The sequence below is a fragment of the Oryctolagus cuniculus genome, chromosome 3, assembly GCF_051225735.1.
Source record: "Oryctolagus cuniculus isolate XC-2025 breed Fujian yellow rabbit chromosome 3, ASM5122573v1, whole genome shotgun sequence".
NCBI classification, from domain to species: Eukaryota; Metazoa; Chordata; class Mammalia; order Lagomorpha; family Leporidae; genus Oryctolagus; species Oryctolagus cuniculus.
The window spans coordinates 107,237,385-107,260,251 of NC_142869.1; the positions used below are offsets into that span (position 1 = coordinate 107,237,385).

The following is a 22,867-nucleotide window of genomic DNA, read 5'->3' on the forward strand; positions in this document are numbered from 1 at the left end:
AGATGTTTCTTGGGACACTTGCATTCTGGGAGTGCCATGGTTCAACTCTCAGCTGCACTTCTGATTCCAGCCATCTACTGCCTGGGAAGGAAGCAAGTATTTGAGACCCTGTCTCTCACATGGGCGACCTGGATGGAGTTTCTGGCTCCTGGCTTTGACCTGGCCCAGACCTGGCTTTTGTAGGCATCTGGGGAGTGAACCAGTGAATGGAAGATTCTCTCTCTCCCTCTCCCCCCCCCCCTGCCTTTTAGATAAATAAAATAAATACAACTTTAAAAAAAAAAAAAACAAGTAGGAGTTTGCCATGCATGAGAGATGGGAAGGGAAAACCAACAGAGCAGAAGTTGCATGTGCAAAGGCACAGAGGCAAAAGCATCACTAAGAAGTGAAAGTGGCTTTAGACTCAGCGTGAGGGCACAGAGGCTCCTCCCTCAAAAAGAGACCCAAATGGAGTCAATCCTGAAAGAAAGAAGAAAGTAACCAAATATCTTTTAAAAAGTTGGGTGGTAATAATGCTCCTAAGTGTTTGTCCTCTTGGGATGAAGTTTCCCTTCATTACTTGAAACCTAAGAGTTGTGTGAAACTTTGTTTAATGATTGAGGATATGTCTGACCCTGGATTTTACATGGGAGGTCATGAAGTGGTTCACTGAAACACTGAAGCATGTGTGTTTCTCATTTTGGAAAATAGAGATATGTGGCAGAGTGTGAACTCACCCAGCAGTTGACTTAAACTCTCCACAAATTACCAGTTGGAAATACAGACTTTCCATGGTGTTCCAGTTCCTGAGGAATGGTCAGTCTGTCAACATCCTACACTCTCAGCCATCACAGAGGAGTTATGAAGATGAAGAAGATACGGATCCACAGCCCAAATAAGCAAAGAACAACAGGCAAGTACCAGCTAATGGGGGAATATTGGAGGTCTTCCATGCGGGAAAGCCAACTTCGATAGGCTCCTCCTGGACAGCAACTATACTCCCTGAACCCTCTCCCCCTTTTGATCTGAATTCTCACAACCAGGAGAGAAGGGTCCTTCTTGTGTGCCTTGTAAAAGTAATGGAGGGGGCCGGCACCGCGGCTCACTAGGCTAATCCTCCGCCTTGCGGCGCCGGCACACCGGGTTCTAGTTCCGGTCGGGGTGCCCCATTCTGTCCCGGTTGCCCCTCTTCCAGGCCAGCTCTCTGTTGTGGCCAGGGAGTGCAGTGGAGGATGCCCCAAGTGCTTGGGCCCTGCACCCCATGGGAGACCAGGAGAAGCACCTGGCTCCTGCCATCAGATCAGCGCGGTGCGCCGGCTGCAGCCCGCCGGCCGCAGCGGCCATTGGAGGGTGAACCAACGGCAAAAAGGAAGACCTTTCTCTCTCTCTCTCTCTCACTGTCCACTCTGCCCGTCAAAAAAAAAAATTTTTTTTAAAGTAATGGAGGGGCCAGCGCTGTGGCATAGCAGGTAAAGCTGCCACCTGCAGTGCAGGCATCCCATATGGGTGCAGGTTCGAGTCCTGGCAGCTCCACTTCCAATCCAGCTCTCTGCTATGGTCTGGGAAAGCAGTTGGAGGATGGCCCAAGCCCTTGGGCCCCTGCACCCACATGGGAGACGGGAGGAGGCTCCTGGCTCCTGGCTTCAGATCGGCTCAGCTCCGGTCGTTGCAGGCAATTGGGGAATGAACCAATGGATAGAAGATCTCTCTCTGACTCTCCTTCTTTCTCTGTGTAACTCTGATTTCAAGTAAAATAAATAAATCTTAAGAAAAAAAAACGTAATGGAGACTTCCACAGAACTGACATTGACATAAAGGTGTAATGCATCTGTAAAATTAAAATGAAAAACTTTTTAGAAAAAGTGAAAGCAGTTAGGTAGTAGCAAAACATATGGTGAGAAGGAGAGGGGAAACAAAGTCATAGACTGGGGACTGCTTTGGAAGCCATCATGGTGGCCTAAGCAAGAGATGATGAGGTCCTGAAGTAGAGCCAAGTAGAGATGACGCAGAGGAGACAGACTAGAGAGAGACCTAAGGAATGATACACAAGGACTGGTTGACTTTCTGGAGAAGGGATGGAAGGAATTCAGAGGCAATGTCTAGATTTGTGGCTGATTATGTAGTGAATGGTATAGTCATTGGTGTATGGAGTGTGTCCAGGAGGAAGAATGGATGAGGTGGAGGAAGCAGATAGTGCATTTGGTTTTGGATGCAGGAAGATCAAAATGCCTGCAGGCCATCTGAAAGAGAATTGTTCTACCCACAGTGAAGTTAGCAGGTCTGATGTTCACAGGAGTTGGTTAGAAAAGGCACAAATATGGGAGTTATCTGACAATTTGGAGAAGTCTTTTTATTTACTAATTTCTTTTTATTTTAAGAAAGGCAGAGTTACAGAGGGAAGAGAGGGAGAGAGGGAGAGAGAGAAAGAGAGAGAGAGAGAGAGAGAAAGTCTTCCATTTGCTGATTCACTCCCCAAATGGCCACAACAGCCAGAACTGGGCTGATCTGAAGCCAAGAGCCATGAGATTCTATTGGGTCTCCTATGCTAGTGTAGGGGCTCAAGCACTCGGGCCATCTTCCACTGTTTTCCCAGGCCATGGCAGACAGAGTTGGATAGGAAGTGGAGCAGCCAGGACTCAAACTGGCACCCAAATGGAATGTTGGCACTGCAGGTAGTGGCTGTACAAGCTACATGACAGTCCTGGCCCTGAGAGAGAGATTTTCCATCCACAGGTTCACTCTCCAAATGGCTGCAATGGCCAGGGCTGGGCCAGGATGAAGCCAGGAGTGCAGGACTTTTTCTGAGTCTCCCAAGTGAAGGCAGGGGCCCAAGCACTTGGGCCATTGTTGGCTGCTTTCCCAGGAGCGTTAGCAGGGAGCTGTATTGGAAGTGGCGCAGCTGTGTCTTGACCAGGTGCCCATATGGAATGCCAGTGTCGCAGGTGGAGGTGAACCTGTTATGCCACAAAGCCAGCCCCAAGGAGAAGTCTTTTTAAAAGTGAATATTTTCCAGGCTAAATTAATGATGTCTGAGGTTGTTATGAATGCTTAGACAGTTGGAGCTGTTGGGTTTGAAGACGTTTCTCAAAGTTTCTTGATTAGAAAATGTAAGCAGAAGAAAAGTACCCACAGCAGCAGGTAAAGGATTGTGGGAGTGGGACAAAAAGAAACAATGCCTTGCAACAATCCCTGCATCACAACCACACAGACCCTGCCAAACCTTAGCTGATGTCCATTTCATTAAGTCCATAAAAACCACAAGTAAATTATATATAAAACCAGCCGCCTGTCTCATGGAATTGGACTCTAGTAGCAAATAGGGTTAGGAGCAAATAAAGGTGGAGAATTACTGAGAGTTTGGTTTAATTGTTTTCACTAAAGATCAGTACCATTTGTACTTACCCTTAGGCTCTCCAAGAATATGCTTTAGGAGTGAGTGGCTATGAACTCTAATTCCCATTTTGCTGTTTTCTATCATAATTGGTTCTCAAATATTGGAAGCTTCAGAATCCCCTAGGGAGTTTTTCTTTCTTTTTTAAATCTGGAATTTTAGCGCCCCAGTCCTGGTGATTTAGCAGGTCCAGGGTAGAATTTTAACAAGAATGTGACATGGTTATGATAAAAAATTGTGTGACCATCAGCAAATAGAATCATTTCTCAGGACTCAATTTCTTCATCCATAAAAGGGGAATAATGACACCTGCCTTGCTTATCTTTCACTACTCTCTTGAAGTCCGGAACAACAGTGATACACGTAAAATGGCTTAGAGGCAAGATGTTGATGTACTGGGGGCAGTGCATCAGACAGCTTGGAAAAACTCCTTAAAGAACAGATTGCTGGAACTCATCATCAGGATTTCTGATTGGGCAGGCCAGGGGTGGGGCACTGGACTATGCCTTTTGGTCAAGTTCCCAAGGCATCAGGTTTTGAGAGCCACTGATCTGAAAGCTCAAAAGCATTGCTCTTAGGTCAGTTAACTGAAAGATGTTGGATTGGTTCAGAAAATGACAGGTTTTTATCTTAGAATTGTTTGGGCTTATGTTCTTACAGTTCATGATCATCAAAAGTTTTTCATTCACCCAATAAATAGTTACCGAGCACCTGGAACATGTCAAGCACTGCTTTGGGCACTGAAAATACAACCCTGAATAAGGCAAACCTAAATGTGAATTAATAAAATCATTTCAGATGACAATACATGCCATAAAAAACGTAAAACAGAATGGAATAGAGGGTGGCTGGGCTGGAGATGGTTCTCCAAACATAAAGGTCAGGGAAGCCTCCTCTGAGGAGGTGGGGTTTAAGCTGAAAATGCAGTGAAGCAGAGGAGCTGGCCACACAAAGATGGGCAAGAGCACTCTACTCAGAGGGAACAGTGAGACGAAGGCTTGGGGGCTGGAACAAGCAGATGAGTGGGACTGAAACTACAGAATGAGGTAGAGTTATGTGGGATGAGACTGGAGAAGGGGCAGGGTCAGAGGCTATAGGATCTCGTAAGCCCTGGGAGTGCAGCTCAGGAGTCAGTCTGTAGAGCAGGTCTGGGTAGATCAGCCCCTCCCAAGCTTTAATGTGCATGCAAATTACCACAGATCCTGCTAAAAGGCTGATTCTGACTCAGTAGGCATAGCATGGGGCCCAAGAGTCTTCATTTTTCTCCAGCAAGAAGCTGGGATCCAGACCACACTTTACGCAGCCAGAGTTCTAGAAGAAAATACTAGGAAGTAAGTAGGTACTACCCTCCATCAACTGGGGTAAAGTATGAATAAAAGTTAAGGGAAATAGGAGAAGATAGAGACTGAGAAAAAATCATGATGTTGGAGAAATGTGGACACTTCCAAAATTACTGTTCGGGAGGACCCATAATATTTCCTTTGGCAAACAGATGGAAGGATTAAAAGATGGCCACAAAATTGAGGAATCCAAATGATTATAATCTCTTGGCAGTTTATGTAGAAGCAGCCAGAATAGATTTTAAAAAAAGATGTATTTATTATTTGAAAGGCAAAGTTACAGAGAGGCAGAGAGAGAGAGAGAGAGAGAGAGGTCTTCTATCCATTTGTTCACTCCCCAGATGGGCACAATGACCGGAGCTGCGCCAACTGGAAGCCAGGAACTAGGAGCCTCCTCCCGGTCTCCCACTCAGGCTCAGGGGCACAAGCACTTGGGCCATCTTCCACTGCTTTTCCAGGCCATAGCAGGCGAGCCGGATTGGAAGTGGAGCAGCTGGGTCTCAAACACATGGGATGATGGCACTGTAGGCAGTGGCCTCACTCACAATGCCCGAATAGATTTGCAAAGTAAGTGTGTTCACAGATTGGTGTTGCTGCTTTATCTTTGTACTACATCAGCCCTACTTGCGGAAGTAATTTTTTCCACAACTCTTTAACGTTTTGTGGCTCCCTGTGGCTACTCCTGCCACTGACCCCCACCCACATCTCTCCAGTGCTTTTAATCAATATTGCTGGCCCTTCTCCCTCCATCTCCCAAGTTAGTTACTTGGATGGGATGAAGGGGAAAACAGAGACCTAAGGACAGCAGGGAGAAGAGGACATTTTAGAAATCTGTCTGTTGCTTCTACATGACTGCCTGGAATGCAGCCATAAAAATACAGCCACAATCTATTTCCCCTCCTCCATGCTCTTCTGGGGGGTGGGGTGGGAACTGAGTAGTCCTACGTTATAAGCCATATGGCTTTTTCTTTTAAGGAATGATCTTCCTAGAGTGCATCCAGCAGCCTAGCACAAAGGAAAAAAAAAAAAACTTAACATCAGATGCCTATTTGTGTTAACTTCTGTATCACAGAATTGATCCCTTGTTTGTTATCATAAGCACGTGTTTCCCAGAAATTTCCTGTTTTTTAGGTGATTTGTGAATTGAAAATTTTGTCTGTGGAAGGAAAAGCACATTATTGAAGCCATAAACAATAGAATGACTGCAGCTTTAATCCTTTGAATAAGGCTTTGTTTCTCATTGACTGAAAACTTCCTCAAGGAAGGAAAGCTAGGAACATTCAGGAAGGATTTGTATTTTATGTTACAACAGCTTTGTGAAAGGAGAACATCACTGAGAAGCCTTAGAGTCCCTTTCCAGTTGATGGGCATCAGAACACTCAGCGGGGCTGGGCACAGGCTGCATACGGTGGTACCGCCCACCAAAGCCTTCCCCGTGCACTGCCAACTTGGTTTTGTTATTGTTATACTGACACCAACAGACGTTCATCCTGTACTGGAGTTCCACATATTCCCAGGACATAACTAGGAACAGGTGCACCCTCAGTTTCTCTCCGTTTATTTGCGTGGATCAAACGTTTTCCTAATATATTCCATGAGGCATATACTGGATATGCCTTAATTCCGATTACTCATTAATTAAACAGATGTAATTACAATTGCAAAGATAGCCATCATCCATTGATCTCTTAAATTGTTTTACATTACACTTCTATCTCTTACTCCAACAGCATTTTCACTTATTTTGTATAACAATAATAATTTTCTAAAAATCATGTGAAGTCAATGAATTGAATCTTTCTTACAATGTGTGTGTTGGGGGGGGGGGGGGCGGGTGAGCTCTATGGATAAAAGAAGCCGGTTTTAAATCCCAAAATGCTGATGTGGCCATTTCTGCTTTGTGCAGATTCTGTGCCGCAGGCATAAATTATGGAGCTCAGTGCACAGGCTGTCAGGCCCCGTTGCAGAAGTCAAAAGGGTCTCATGGACACCTGCCCCTTCCAACCCTCTGAGTGATATCATCCTCATTGATTAATCCCCACTGAGTGAAGAATACTACACGCACCCCTGATGGCCGTCAGCCCTTAGGATTTTGCCTCAGGTGTGTGTCTGGGGACGTAATTTAGATATTCAGCATCCTGAGAATTACATTTCAGGTAGCAAATCCTAATTACAGGTCTCCTCCATCAGTGACTTTCCAGAGACAGAAGGTGCACCTGAGGTTAGGCTTTGGTCTTTGTTAGCCTTAATTAGGGAAGGCAACACCTCTTCATTACGCGTCCCTCTCTCTAGCACTACCTGTGCCAGCGGAAGCAGTCAGTCTCATTGTACCCTGTAAGACACGGTGGGGAAAAGAGACCAGTTCTTGGCTGGGAAAATCAGGATCTGTTTCCAGCACTTTCCAAAGCTGTGCCTGCTTTGTCTTAAGTCAGGGAAGGCCTCCAAGTTACTTTCAGTAGAAGATTTAAAAGGATATTTCTATATTAAGGTTTTCAAGTCTTTTGTCCAAGCATGGACCCCCTTGAGAGTCTGTTGATAATTATGAGTCATCTCCCCTCAAAAATGCATGTGCGTGTGGACATGAACAGTGCTGCAGATAATCTCAAGGGCTTCATGGACCTCAGAAACGTGACAAGCTCAGAGCCTCTGGTGGAGACTTAGACACTTTGTGAACTTACAGATGTCAGTTTCGTACTACATAGCTCTGAAGCATCTAGAGGATGAAACTAAAATAAGAAAGAACATTTCTAAAATAGATGGTGGTAGTTGTCTTTTCCCTGAGCAAATATAGGTTGCTTCAAATATAGGTCTGCAGAAATATGGAACGGACAGATGAGTTTATTTTGGTGCAAAAAATTTTTGAAATTTTTTCTTACTACACATTTTCCCTGAAATTTTTTTTAAGAGCTCTGCCCTTTGCAGCTTACATTCTAAGCCCACATGGTGAGTTCATGGCCTTCTAGATACTAACATACACTGTGTATGTAAATAATGCTACCCTGGGCAGGCGCTGTGGTGCAACGGGTTCAGCCGCTGGGTAGGATGCTTGCATCCCATATTACAGTGCCAGGTTCGAGTCCTGCCTGCTCTGTGCTTTCATTGCAACTTCCTGGGAGGCAGCAGATGGCCCAAGTACTTGTGTTCCTGAAACCCACGTGGAAAACCTGGATGGAGGTTCTGGCTCCTGGCTTTGGCTCAGCCTGTTCCAGGGACAGTGAACCAGAGGATGGAAGAGGAATTCTCCCTGCTGCCCTAAAACTCTGCCTTTCAAATAAATAAATAATAATCTCTTCTCAGCCTTTTGGCTAAGATCAAGAGTTGTGTCTGTTCTTAACAAATAAATAAATAAATCTGTTTTAAAGATTGCTACCCAGATGGTTGCTTGATATATATGAGGCCAATAAGACTGACATATTTCTTACAAAAAAGTACTCGAGACTATTCCAATCCACATCTAATGACACGGAGTCTCAGAGAAGAAAGCAACTTTCTCATAGCCATGCAGCAAATAAGCGGCAGCGATGGGACTCTGACCCAAGCCGTCTGGCTCCAAAGGCCTTGCTCTGAACACACCGTGAGAATACAGGCACTCCTAAAGCTTATAATTAACTTTTTCGTTTCCTTCGGAGGCTCCGGGTTTGTTATCAAGCAGGCAGGAAGCAGGCGGACTTCAAGGGCCACTTGAAGTAAAATGACACCCCGTTTGCAGTGACAGCTCCAACTCTGCCCAGGAGGGAGCTGAGGGCGGCAGCGCCGTTGGGAATGGCGCTGGGGAGCGTGCCCTTCCTGCGCTTCCAGCCTGACGGGCACAGGGCTGGCTACCCCGGTCACGGTGTGCCGCAGGCCGTGCTGATGGGGACTGAGGCCGGCAGCGAGGTGGCTGCACACCGCCTCTGCCCAGCCTGGCGCCGGTCCAGCTACTCCACTGCTCCAGGCCCCTCGTCGCCTGGCTGTCGCTCTGCTGCCCTCTGCGGTGACCGCAGGGAGTGAGGGCCCGGGAAAACAGACGCGCTCTGTCCTGCCTGGAACTGTGAACGCAGGAAGAGGCCGACGTGGAGACCCTTCTACCTAAGGGTGGTGGTAGCCTGGGACGCAGCCCTCCATCTACAGTAAGTGAACCCAGGGCTCCAGGGACTTTCTTAATCAAAGTAGGATCAAGTAACATTTAGATGTCATACTTTGGAACCAGCGCTGTGGGGAAAGGGTGAAAAGGTTACCTGCAGCGCCAGCATCCCATTTGGGCACCATGGAGTGGCACCTGGCTGCTCCACTTCCATCCAGCTCCCTGCTGAGCACCTGGGAAAGCAATGGAAAGGTGGTCCAAGCCCTTGGGCCCCTACACCCACATGGGAGATCGAAAGGAAGCTCCTGGCTCCTGGCATCTGCCTGGCAGGGCCATTTGGAGAGTATACCAGCAGATGAAGGGTCTCTCTCTCTCTCTCTTTCTCTCTTTGTCTTTCCTTCTCTCTGTGTGTAACTTTATCTTTCAAATAAATAAAATCTTAAAAACAAAACACAAAAAACAAGGGTGTAATACTTGAGGATCCGTTTGATGAACTTGAGGCCTTGTTTAGGAGAGGCAGGCATCATAGTGGCTGAGCATGGGGCTTTGGGGTTTGATGCTTAGGTTCTGATGGTGATTCCAGCACTTCCAATCGCCTTGGCCTATCTGGGTCTTCACTTTCCCATCTGTAAAATAGAATGATAACCTGACAATTTTTAGCTTCTTGACTAATTTCTTCTTCACTTTCTAAGCTTTCAGATGCAGATGCCAAAAGTTAGATTGGCTCTGAATTCACTTTTATTCAAATACTTTAAAAATCTCTTTTAAATAGTTACTGAAAAATTAACATATAGTATATATTTCTCTAATCTGTAGGTGCCCTGGTCTACTTGTGCTATTATAATAAAATATTTGAGCCTGGGTAAATTTTAAAAAAATAAAATAAAATGGGATGATAATGGTACCTAGCTCAATAACCTGTTCTAAAATTTAAACATACAGAGAAATATACGACACTTCAAACAGTGCCTGGCCTATAGTGATTATTCAAAAAGTGTTAAATACTCTTGTAATTATTACTTGGGCATTGTCATCATCACTGAATGATGGGCCCCTTTGTTCATAAAGCCTGAAGGTGTTGTGAAGACTCAAGCGCTCTGTGGCAGTGGAAACAGCAAGTCTCACCACTCAGTTGGAAAATGGTGAGAACAGCCAGTAGGTGGCTGGTTGCAGCCATCTATGGGAACAAGCCTGCCCACAGCTAGGGGAATAGTGACGAGCTGGTTTTTCTTGACAACATTTGGACTGAGTGACACAGGAAAATCACAGTTTCCTGCTACAGTGAAGAAGTAAATGGAACCAAATGTTTTAAGTTTAGCACAACTTGCGCGTACGTGACTTAGATAGGGTTATTTCTTAGAATAAGGCAAAATAATTTCTTCATGGGCAAAATCAGATTCACAACCATGAATAAAAATAGATAAAAGGGGGACAGCATTGTGGTGCAGTGGGTTAAGCTGCCATCTGTGATGCCGGCATCCCATATGAGCACTGGTTTGAGTTCCAGCCATTGCAATTCCAATCAAGCTCTGTGCTGATGTTCCTGGGAAAGCAATGGAAAGTGGCCCAAGTACTTGGGCCCTGGACACCCACGTGAGAGACCCAAAATGAATTTCCTGGCTCTCAGATTTAACCTGGCCCATCCCTGGATGTTGTGGCCATCTGGGGAGAAAACCAACAGAAGGAAAACATATCTCTCTCTCTCTCTCTCTCTCTCTCTCTCTCTCTCTCTCTCTCTCCCCCTCTCCCCCCCTCTCTGGGTCACTCTGCATTTAAATAAATAAGCAAATATTTTTAAAAAATCTTTTAAAAGACACTAGGTTAGAGAAAATAAATAGCCATAAAAATCCATCTCTAAAAGAACCTTTCCTTTAAAAAAAAAAAAAGGTAGATGATAAAACCACAAAACCACATACTTTCTAAATAGTGACAATGGTGAACTTATAGTGAAAACCTGAAGGGTACTAAGTTAAGGTGAGCAAAGCAAAAAACAATAAAAGGGAACCTGGGTAATGACTAGAGAGAATCAGACAAGAGCCCGTGAGAGTCTTGTAATTGCAGTTCCAAGGTTTTGGCTTTGTTAGGAAAATGGTGCAGTCTTATCTATGGCGCAGGCCTAGGCTCTAGCCCCTGCAGCCCTTGCTGGAAGCCAGGTGGCCACATGGCCCAACCACCAGTATCAAGCTCCACCCCCATCCTAATGGGATTCGCTGCTCCTGCTTCCCTGCCCACCCTCCAGCAAAGTTTTAAAAGGACCTGTTCCTGAACAAGTGGCTCCCTCTTGTCTTCTCTTCTCTCATCTCCTCCTCTCTCTTCTCTCTCTCTCGTCTCGCTCACTCTTGCTCACTCAATCTTCTCTCTGCTCTCTCTCGGCTCCTCTCTCCTCTCACTCTCCTCTTCTCCTCTCCCTCCTCCCCTCTCTCCTCTCTCTCTTACTCTCTTTTTCCTTCTTTGCCCCTTCCCTCCAGTCTGCTGGGTTTTCCCCTTAAACCCTTTCCCTTACTACAGTGTTTGAGGCGTTTTGTGATGATCTTACAGACGTTCCCTCACCTCTTCTCTCATGTATAGGTAGTCTTTTAATACGTATCACATGCTTTACCTTTGCTTTGTATTTTACTTTGCAGTTCACTGGGGACAGGAGTTTTTAAGGCTTTATAGAATTTCTAGCTATAACTGCAGTGATATATGGAATTACAAAATAAGACTGAAGATAATCTAACCAAATGAATTATTATTTACCTTGGACTCTCCAGTTCTCCACAATTATAGAAAGTCTGGTCTTTGAGATAAGTTAGAGATGGATAATGTTACAAAGGGAAAAATGGAAAAGATTGTGGTTGATTTTTGAATGTTAGGGAGAAGACAAGGCAGTAAGAAATGACACCAAGGTTTGGGGCCTAGGTGATAAATGAATGGTTATGTTTCCTAGAGTGATTAAGGAGGTGAGTGGAAGGGAAGGAGAGCTGTGTATTGCAAAGGAGGATTACAAAAACAAGTTTGAGCCTGATAGAATATATTAAGGGAAAATAGCAGCATCCAGCATTTTCAGAATATCCTGATATCCCTGGCCTACTTCTATTTGGGAGAGGGTCCCACTCATTCTCACTTTATGAGACTATAACTTTTTATTATTCATTTTACTGTTTGTCATTTATTGAGTTGTTTCTACCCAGTGTGTTTACAACTCACATAAAATACTGAACACATTCAAATATACAGAAACAAGGCTGGGAAATGCAACTTGCCCAGCGAAAATGTCATTAGTGTCTGGTGACAGCTGCATACTGTAAAACAATTGGAATTGCCTCAGATGGAAGGCAGATGAAAAACAAGGGAAATGAGTATCTCGATGCCTTGATGGAAAGTTTTTTTTTAAGAGGAGGTGGTTTTAAATGGGCCATCAGGGAAGGAGGATAAGTTGTCCAACTGAGAAACGAGACAATCCATCAAGAACAGAATGCAGAGCAGAAAAAAGTCAAGTTCTCATGGGAACAGGATATAAAATTGATGACAATAGGCCATGGTAGAGGATGAAGAGCAACATAACAATGTGTATGATGTATTATTTGCATAAACACCAAAGAACTTGGCACCATCTATATTTTCCACATCACAATCATAAACCAGGAAGTAAGGGATAAAGGGATTTCAAGCAGCCAAAACCGGGATTGGAATATTCAGCTTTACTCCAGGGAGTCCTCAGGTCCTCACTTTAGAAGTAATACCAGTAAGCTTGGCTATCTGTTTTTCCAAATTCAACCACTTAAAATGAGATGTGGAGTCAGGATTTGCATGCTATCTGCTGTAATAGCTCCCACTATTGCTGGATGAGAGCCCTGTATGAAGCACTGTTCCAGATTCCATCCAGACTCATTCACCACCATGGCAGCCTGAGAGGCAGGAAGTGGACTTACTTCCATTTTATAGATGAGGAAATTGAAACATAGCAGGGTTTTCAAAGTATTTCAGAGTACACAGCTGATTAAATGGTAATGTCAGGATGTGAACCCAGCGCAATCAGGGTCCTACGTCATTAACAAGCAGACCAACTTTTTGGAAATGTATAGAAGGGCTTTTAAAATGCAAATTTCTGGGTTTTACCCTCAGAATATCAAATCTTGTAGGTCTGGGCTGGGGCAAAAGATCACATTCTGACAAGCCCCTAGGTGTATTAGTTCACTACAGCTGCTGCTGCTGCTGCTGCTTCTTCTTGTTTTTAAGATTTATTTATTTGAGAGGCAGAGTCACAGATAGCGAAAGGCAGAGAGAGAGAGGTCTCCCATCCGCTGGTTCACTCCCCTGATGACAGCAACCGCCGGAGCTGCGTCGATCCAAAGCCAGAAGCCAAGAGCTTCTTCCAGGTATCACACATGGGATGCAAGGGCCCAGATAGTTGGACCATCTTCCACTGCTTTCCTAGGCACACCAGCAGAGAGCTGGACTGGAAGTGGAAATTGTACTCAATTTGTACTCTATTGCTCAAATTGTAATGCGATTTACAACCTACAAACTATTTCTAGATTTTTCCATGTAGTATTTTTAGACTCTTGTTGACTATGAGTAACTGAAATCTTGGAAAGCAAATCTATGCATGGGGGACTACTGTATCATTTTCCTGTGGGTCCTGCAGAAACCGACAACTGGATTACAAGTTGTTGTGGTTTGTCATCACCTGGTTTAGACCAATAGATTAAGGTTATATAGATGGCAACACTGTGAGAAATTGCTGAAAGTTATGTGAAAACTGTCTGTATGCTTTTATTGTATAATCTTGGTTTGTTAAGATCTCTTGGAGGGGCCGGTGCCGTGGCATAGCGGGTAAAGCCGCCACCTGCAGTGCTGGCATCCCATATGGGCGCCGGTTTGAGTCCCAGCTGCTCCACTTCCCATTCAGCTCTCTGCTATGGCCTGGGAAAGCAGTAGAAGATGGCCCCTGCACCTGCATGAGAGACCCAGAAGAATTTCCTGGCTCCTGGCTTCGGATTGGCACAGCTCTGTCCATTACAGCCAATTGGGAAGTGAACCAGTGCATGGAAGACATCTCTCTCTCTCTCTCTCACCCTCTCTCTCTCTCTCTCTCCCTCTCCTCTCTCTTTGTAACTCTGACTTTCAAGTAAATAAATAAATAACTCTTTAAAAAAAGAGATATTTTTTAACTTTATTGTGTCCCTTTAAGTCTATCAGCTCTTACATTGGCACCATGATCTTTTAATCCAATGGGGCTTTACATTTTATTTTGAAAAATTTTAAAATGTATTTATTTGAGAGGCAGAGTTACAGAGAGAGAGAGATGGAAAGACAGAGAGGAAGAGAGAGGGAGAGACAGAGAGAGAGGTCTTCCATCCATTGGTTCACTCCCTAAATGGCCACAAGGGCTCAAGGACTTGGAATAATCTTTCACTGATTTCCCAGGCACATTAGCAGGGAGCTGGATTGGAAGTAGAGCAGTTGGGACTTGAACCGTTGCCCATATGGCCACAGGCAGAGGCTTAACCTAGTACACCACAGTGCTGGCCCTTACAGCTTCATCCGTAGCAAGGCATCACACACTGAATGGCTTAACCAGCAGTAATTTATTTTCTCACAATCCTGGAAACTAAAAGTCCAAAACCAAGATTTTGTTTTTTTTTTCTAAGGCCTCTCTCTTGGGCTTGTAGATAGCTGCCTTCTCCTTGTCTTCATGAAGTCTTCCCTCTGTGTGTTTTGTCTAATTTCATATTCTATTAAGGACACCAGTCATATTGGATTGGAGCCCTCCCCAATTATCTCATTTTACCTCAATTACCTCTTCCAAGACCCTATCTCCAGGTATTGAACACATGGATTGGGAAGGTAGAGATGGAAGACTGGGGGAGACACCACATTTCAACCCATAACACGGTGCTAATGTTGATATTGTAGGCCTGGAGACCACAACTGAGAACCACTGGACTAAGCACTATCATGTACTGGGGACTATCCTGGGCGTTTTTATGTTTGTTTTCTCATTTCAATTATTATGTCACTTAATCCTTATACAAGTAAAATACTATAATTCTCATTTTCTTGAGAGAACTGAGGATCCAAGACATTAAGTGAGTTTTCTGAACTTGTGCAGCCAATGCAATGGACACTGTTGGCTGTCTACTCAGTGCCCAGTCTCCCTTTCCCCCTTACTAACAGAACTTGATTTTGTTTATGTTCCCCCCTACCATGCATCCATGTGTTTCAGTGGAGACAACACCCCCATGTCACCCCTGAAATCCTGTTGCATACCTGGTTAGTATGTTGATCCCATTTCTCTTGCCAATAAATTGTTCAAACATAGGCATGTAGTCCTTCCTGACCAAAGAGGCATCACAGAAAGCTTGCTGCATGGATCTGGTGGAAGGATTTCCATGTTTAAGAAAGGGGCAGACGCAGGTAGGGAGTCTCTCCCCTTCTCTGACGTTTTTGTGACTGGATGTGATGCCTGAATCAATGGAAATCATTTTTCTACCAACTGACAATGAAGCCTATAGAGCTGAAAGAAGGGAAGGGCTGCGTGGTCCGTGATGTCTTTGCTGAAAGTCTGCATTAGTCAAACCTGGATTCTCCCTGGTTTCAAATTTCCTACCCACATAAGCAGTGTATTCCTTTACTTTTTGAAGCGACTGAGTCAGGGTTTTTCTTCCTCACAGCCAAAGGCATTCTATTTGATTCAGCTGGTAGGAAAGTTATGATTTAAATTAATGCTGACAAGAAAGAAGTAATAGCTATATTCAGTGTGATGGCAAGGCTGGAGCCAGAATGCATTTGCAATACAAAAACTCAAAAACCTTGGCCACTTACAACAGGGTAAATATAATTCCTTTTATGTGAGTTATCCAGACTAGTCAAATCAAGAAAACAGAAAGGAGAATGATGATGGGAGAGACTGGGAAAAGGAGAAATGAGTTATTGTTACATGGTATCTTAGTCTCTGTTCTGAAGCTATAACAAAATACTTGAGGCTTGTTGCTTTATAAAGAAAGGAGGTCTCTTTGGTTCCTGATTTTGGTAGGTGTGAAGTCCAAACAGCACAGCGTCTGCCATCTGGCTATATCTCAATATAGCAGAGAAGTGGAAGTGGAACATTCCAAAGGGGCATGTGTCGCTCCCCCTCTTCGTGGAGGAGCAACACAGGACCCTGCGCTGTTCTTTCGTCTGCTCGGCCCTCCCCGGGTTTGCTGCTGGTTCTTCCCGGGTTGGCTACTATCCCTTCCACCTCCGTGGAAGGGCAGTTCCCCCTGGCCGCATTCCCCACTTCCGCAGGGGAGCGGCACACCGTCGGCCGGCTCTTCTCGGGGGCTGCACGGGTGTTCCCTCAGCTAGATGTTCCCCATAGATGTTCCTGGTGCATGCCGTCTCTCTCCTCCTTTATAGTCCTCCTCCGCCAATCCCAACTCGGCTGCCCACACGCCGAGTACGCTGCTCTCCTCCAATCAGGAGCAAGTCCTACAGTTAATTGGTTGAACTGGAGGCAGCTGTGCGGAAGCTGTTTACTTCTCTCCCAGCGCCATATTGTGGGAGAGCAGATGCATAGAATAAGTCTTAATTCCAGTAACAGTCTAGTCCGAGCTGCTCCCCACAGATCCCCCTTTCTTTTTATTTTTTTGGCGTTGATACGCGCCTGTCTTCGGTGTCCCACAGCACACACTCTGCTCTACTTGCTAGAGTTGCCACAGGCTCTTACAAGTCCTATCCATCAGGCAAACCGAATCCGGGTCCTCTCTTCGCCATGTTGTGAGGAGGTTTTTAGGCGCTGATGCGTGCCTGTGTTCGGTGCCCTGCAGCGCATGCTCTGGTCGAGCCTGCAGGGGCTTACAAGCTCTATCAGGCAAACCGAATCCAAGCCTTCTCATTGCCGTATTGTGGGGGAGACTTATTAGTGTTGGTTCGTGCCTATCTTCGGTGACCTGCAGCTCATACTCTGGTCGAGCTTTGCTGGCGCTTACCGCCTTAAATCAGGCAGACCGAATCCAAGCCTCCTAATTGTTGCATTGTGGGGAAGCTTTACTGATGTTAATTCGTGCCTGTCTTCGGTGACCTGCGGCTAGCCGCCCAGGTGCTCATCGCCTCACTAATCGGGCAGACCGAATCCAAGCCTTCTAATTGGCATGTTGAGGGGAGGCCTTATTTTTCTCTATTTCTCTATCTCCGGGCATTCCTACCTCTCCCATTTCACTTCTATCTGCCAACATTCCCATTTCTCTCACTCCACTTCCAAACTTCTGTTTCTCTTATCCCCGCGGCTTTCCGGCACCTCGCCCCGCCGGCGGGTTCCCGGCTCTGCGCCGCTTCAGCCCGCGCGCCTCTCTCATCTGCGCAGCTTCCCGGCTTTGCGCGGCTCGGCTTCGCGCGCTCCGCGGTCTCCACGCTTAACCCTTTCGCGTCTGAACCACGGCCTACGCCAGCGTTCCCTATCTATTCACGCCCCGTGCTCTCTCTGCACGCGGCGGCTTCCGCGAGTAACACAGCGTAGCTTGCGTCTCCACCACTAGCATTCAATCCAAGTCCCCCGGGCTAGCCTGGCGAATTCAACCCAGCGTACGTCTCCGCCCCACGATTTGGCTTCCCGTCCTTTGCTCCCCGGGCTAATCAGACGGATCCCAACCTGGCTCACGTTTCAGCTTCTGGTTTCAACTTTTCGCCCCCTATTCCCGGGCTAACTTGAGAACCCCAAAGTGGCTTCCGTTTCCGCCTCGGCCTGCCCCCCGCGGCTTCAATTTCCCTAACATTTTTCTCTACCCGGTATGTTTCCCCAAGCTTTCCTCCAACGATATTCCTCCCTCATTTCTCCTGGCCTCTCCCCACAGTCTGCGTCCGAGTCTGTCTGTTCTAGCTTTCACTTTCGCTTTCGACCTTAGAGATTTCTCCCAGCTTCCCCCCGTAGTCCGTATCCGAGTCTATGCCTAGGCTTTCAATAGCTTCTTCCGGCTCCTTTTTCGTCCGGCTTTTCCCTAGGCTGTTTGCTAGTCTCTCCCTCCGATATTTTCCCTAGGCTGTTTGCTAGTTTCTCTCTCCGATATTTTCCCAGTTCTTCCCGTTTCTTCCCTCCTAGGTTTCCTATCCGTCCTAAGTTTCCTATCCGTCCTAGGTTTTCTATCCGAGTCAGGTTTCCTATCCGAGTCACGGCACCACTATGTCGCTCCCCCTCTTCGTGGAGGAGCAACACAAAACCCTGCCTAGGCTTCATATCCGAGTCACGGCACCATTATGTCGCTCCCCCTCTTCATGGAGGAACGACACAGGACCCTGCGCTGTTCTTTCGTCTGCTCGGCCCTCCCCGGGTTTGCTGCTGGTTCTTCCCGGGTTGGCTACTATCCCTTCCACCTCCGTGGAAGGGCAGTTCCCCCTGGCCGCATTCCCCACTTCCGCAGGGGAGCGGCACACCGTCGGCCGGCTCTTCTCGGGGGCTGCACGGGTGTTCCCTCAGCTAGATGTTCCCCATAGATGTTCCTGGTGCATGCCGTCTCTCTCCTCCTTTATAGTCCTCCTCTGCCAATCCCAACTCGGCTGCCCACACGCCGAGTACGCTGCTCTCCTCCAATCAGGAGCAAGTCCTACAGTTAATTGGTTGAACTGGAGGCAGCTGTGCGGAAGCTGTTTACTTCTCTCCCAGCGCCATATTGTGGGAGAGCAGATGCATAGAATAAGTCTTAATTCCAGTAACAGTCTAGTCCGAGCTGCTCCCCACAGGCATGTGTGTGAGTAAGGGAACATGAGAATGGGGAGGGACCAAGCTTACTCTTTCATAAAAACTGCTCTCATGGGAACTAATCTGGTCCCGTGAGAACTATATTAATCCCTTTTGAGAGTGGTGCCCCATGATCTAATCACTTTTCATTGGGCCCCTGCACCTCAACACCATTATATTGAAGACCAAGATTTGAACACATGAACTTTTCAGGTACAAACCAGATATAAACCAAAGCACATGAGTATGGACTTTCACTTTTGCAAGATGATAAAGCTCTAGAGATTTGCTATACAATAATGGGAATATAGTCAATATTTTTGAACCATACATTTACAAAGTTTAAGAAAATAAATTTTATGTGTTTTTTTAACCACAATTTGTTTAAAAGGCTTGGCAAAATGAAGTCATTCAGGATAGAGACAAAGAAACCTATGACTTCAGACACCTTGAAGACTTTACTAGTCATTTTTGTAGAGCACTGGCCTCTTTGTTCTTCCACTTTAACACCTTTGCACTTACTATATCTCTGCCTGGGATGCTCTCCTCCATCCTACCCTGGCCCCCAGATTCACTCATGGTCACAACTCTCACTGCATTCAACTCTTCAAATGTCAATTTCTCAATGAGGGCCCCCCTGACCACTGTATTGATGTTGCAACTCATTGTCCCTCCACCCAGCACTTTTCCATTCCCTTTACCTCGATCTATTTTTTCTTTCTTTGTTATTATCACTAATGTTATATAACCTGTTTCATTTATTATTTATTTTCTTCCTCCATCCTCTAAAGTTCCACAAGGACAAGGATCCTTTGAAAAAGTCTATCTTTGCTTTCATTTATTTGAAAGGCAGAGATACAGAGAATAACCGACAAACAGAAAGATCTTCCATTCACTGCTTCATTCCGCAAATACCTGCAACAGCCAAGGCTGGGCCAGAAGCTTCAGACTCAATCTGGGTCTCTTTCATGGGTGTCAGGAACCTAGGTACTTAAGCTGTTACCACTGCCTCCCAGAGCGCACCTTGGGAGGAAGCTGAAATTGGAAGTGGAGCTGGAATTTGAATCCAAGTACTCCAATAAGGGATGCCACAAGCATCCTAACCACTGTACCAAATGCCTATCCTGAGAACAAGGATCCTTATCTACTTTGTTCTTTCATATATCCCAAATGCCCAGACTAATGCCTGGCATAGTCAGCTCTCAATGAACACTTGTTGAAAGAATCAGTGAGTGTTAGTGTTTGTTATGGTAACTACAAATTATCTACTAGAAAGTTCATATATACAAAAAGTGACTTCTGTGCTAAAATGGCAAATCTAATTTTGTTCCCACCCCTAATGCCATAAACTATAATCAAGACAACGGGAGAACAGGAGACAACATTCCCCAAATGTGGGATGCTAGAAAGAAACAAGTGAGTGGTAACCTATCTCACAGATATGACACCTGAGAAATGACCTAATTTGTGCTACAGAAACCTCAAAAGACTCAGGACAAGCAGCACCAAGTACCTCTGGAAATGAAGGTGAGGAGTGAGTGTTCTTAAGAAGGAATATTCAGGGAAATGCATATGAGAGGACTGAGCCCTGATTCTTCCCTAATCCACCCTTTTGGCAAAGATTGTCTCCCACCCCAAAAAGATGTCAGGAAAGGGTACAAGCATGGGTCCTTGACTTCAGGAACTGGGTACTGTACCAAACCTAGAGAGATTCAGTAACCACATGCAAATTGCTGCTAGGTATTCCCACAGGACATTGGTAGTCAGACCTTTATTCTTCAGGCAGAAAATCAGATGAGTTTTTTGCCGAACAACCTACTAGCCAAAAGGAAAAGATCTACAGGTACCAACGTCTGGGGCAGCCCATCAGATGAGCCAAGCAGATCATGGTACAGTGAAACTCAAACTTGACAAACCCTATGCAAGGGCTCGGAGCTTCTAATCAGCTTTTCGGTCCCCTCTTTTTTTTTTTATAATTGTTGATCAAACACTATTTTATTTATTTATTTACTTATTTGACAGGCAGAGTGGACAGTGAGAGAGAGAGAGAGACAGAGAGCAAGGTCTTCCTTTTCCGTTGGTTCACCCCCCAATGGCTGCTGCACCAGCTGGTCCCCTTTCTAATGCAAGCAGACTATTAGAGATCCACAGAGAGCTGTGGTAGGTCTCTAATACAGAAGACAGAGAAGAAAAACAAAAAACTAAACAAATACAAACAATTTGTAAGGAATTGGCTATGTAGGTAGAACATTTTTAAAAAAGATTCATTTATTATTTATTTGAAAGACAGAGTTACAGCGAGAAAAGGAGAGGCAGCAAGAGAGAGAGAGAGAGATCTTCCATCTGCTGGTTCACTCCCCAGATGGCTGTAATGGCCATGGCTGGGCCAGGCCAGAGACAGGAGCCACGAGCTTCATCCAGGTCTCCCATGTGGGTGGCAAGGGCCCAGGTATTTCTGCTGCTTTCTCAGGTGAATTAGCAGCAAACTGGATCAGAAGTGGGGCATGGCCGGCCCCGCGGCTCACTAGGCTAATCCTCTGCCTTGCGGCGCCGGCATACCGGGTTCTAGTCCCAGTCGGGGTGCCGGATTCTGTCCCGGTTGCCCCTCTTCCAGGCCAGCTCTCTGCTGTGGCCCGGGAGTGCAGTGGAGGATGGCCCAAGTGCTTGGGCCTTGCACCAGGAGAAGCACCTGGCTCCTGGCTTCGGATCAGCGTGATGCGCTGGCCACAGTGAGCCAGCCGCGGCGGCCATTGGAGGGTGAACCAGCGGCAAAGGAAGACCTTTCTCTCTGTCTCTCTCTCTCACTGTCCACTCTGCCTGTCAAAAAAAAAAAAAAGAAGTGGAGCAGCTGGAATTCCAACTGGGGCCCATAGTGGATGCCAGTGTCACACGCAACAGCTTTACCTCCTACGTCACAATACCGATTCTGAGAGAACATTGTTAATTACCAAAAAACCCACCTTATTAATATGCTCATTAAAATGAAAAGATATTATATGTACATTAAAAGATCAGGACCATTTGAAGAGCAATTAGGAAATTATAAACATGATGTCAAAAATGAGAAAATCTCAACTGAAAGATTAGAAGATAAAGTTTGAAGAACTATCCCAAAAGCAGATTTTGAAAAAGGTAATGAGATGGGAAATGGAGAGAAATGATAAGAAAATTAGAAGACCAGCTGAGAAAGACCAATAATAAGAATTCAAAAAAGACAAAAGGAAATGGAAGGGAAAGAAACATGAAAAATTTTTTCAAGAAAACAGCCGAGAACTAAGTAAGTTTTCAGATGGAAAGACTCTTTGAATGTCCAGCACAAATTTAGACCTGAAGGATGGCACACGCAAATTTCCAGAGCATTCAAAAGGTCAGGACCAGTTTAACTGACTTAGCAGATAGCCAGTGAGTTTCTTTTTACTAGGATGGAAAGAATCACATTCAAAGGATCACGAATCACAATGGTGTTTCAAACCTCTTAATAGCATCACCCTGAATGGGCTTAGTAAGCCTATGGGTCTACCTGTATGTGATTTAGATCATAGCATTTCTGTGGTCTAAATGCAGGGTTTGGAATGGACTTCTTGGTAGTTGGCAGAACACCCATTGGTTCCTATCAAGACAGGAACACACAGACAAGGAAGGGCAAGCTCAAGGCTAATTTAATTGGTAAAGCTATAAAAGTCAGTTTTAGACAATGTATTACTTATGTAAGGCCACCACAAAACACACCAAACACCAGAGTAAGGGAAAGTGTTTATTGGTGGGGAAACCCGACAGACTGGAGGGAAGGGGTGAAGAAGGAACAGTGGGAGAAGAAGAGGGTAAGAGAGAGATCATGAGAGAGAGGGAGATAGAGGGAAAGAAAGAGGGAGAGAGAGAGCGCCACGTGTTCAAGAGCAGGTCCTGTTAAACCTTTGCGGGGGGGGGGGGGAGGGAAATAGGAGTAGAGAATCCCATTAGGATGGAGGTGGAGCTGACACTGGTGGTTGGGCCATGGGGTCACCAGGCTTCCAGCCATGACGGTGGGGGCTAGAGCCTAGGATGGTGTCCAGGGTGTAGATGGCACCATAGAATAATCTGTCAGAAAAAGTGCATGGAGAAACTACATGGACAGATGGGAAGATGAGATCTCTAACCTGACAAAGGGACACCAGGTAGGATCTGTATTCAGATTTCTGGCAATTCCTATGTTAGGATTGTTCCCAACTGAGGGAATAAAAGCTTTTTAAAAAATCTGAAGATGCAACAACTTTACCCATTAGCATAATAGAAAAAATATATTTTAATGGAATGTATTTTGATCACATTCATTGTTGCTCCCTGAGAAATGAATAAATTGTCCTAACCCCTTAAATTTGGGAATGGTCATATGACTTGTTTTGGCTAATGAAATAGAA

General features: G+C 45.5%; 1 long non-coding RNA gene and 1 pseudogene across 1 annotated transcript; both read left to right on the forward strand.

The window, feature by feature from the left end:
* Positions 1-7,995: 7,995 nt before the first annotated feature.
* On the forward strand, positions 7,996-8,085 carry LOC127491948 (U2 spliceosomal RNA; annotated as a pseudogene).
* Positions 8,086-8,408: 323 nt separating this feature from the next.
* Positions 8,409-13,915, forward strand: LOC138849005 (uncharacterized). Its single transcript, XR_011387307.2, has 2 exons — positions 8,409-8,819; positions 13,668-13,915. It is a non-coding gene; the product is annotated as an uncharacterized LOC138849005 (long non-coding RNA).
* Positions 13,916-22,867: the final 8,952 nt, after the last annotated feature.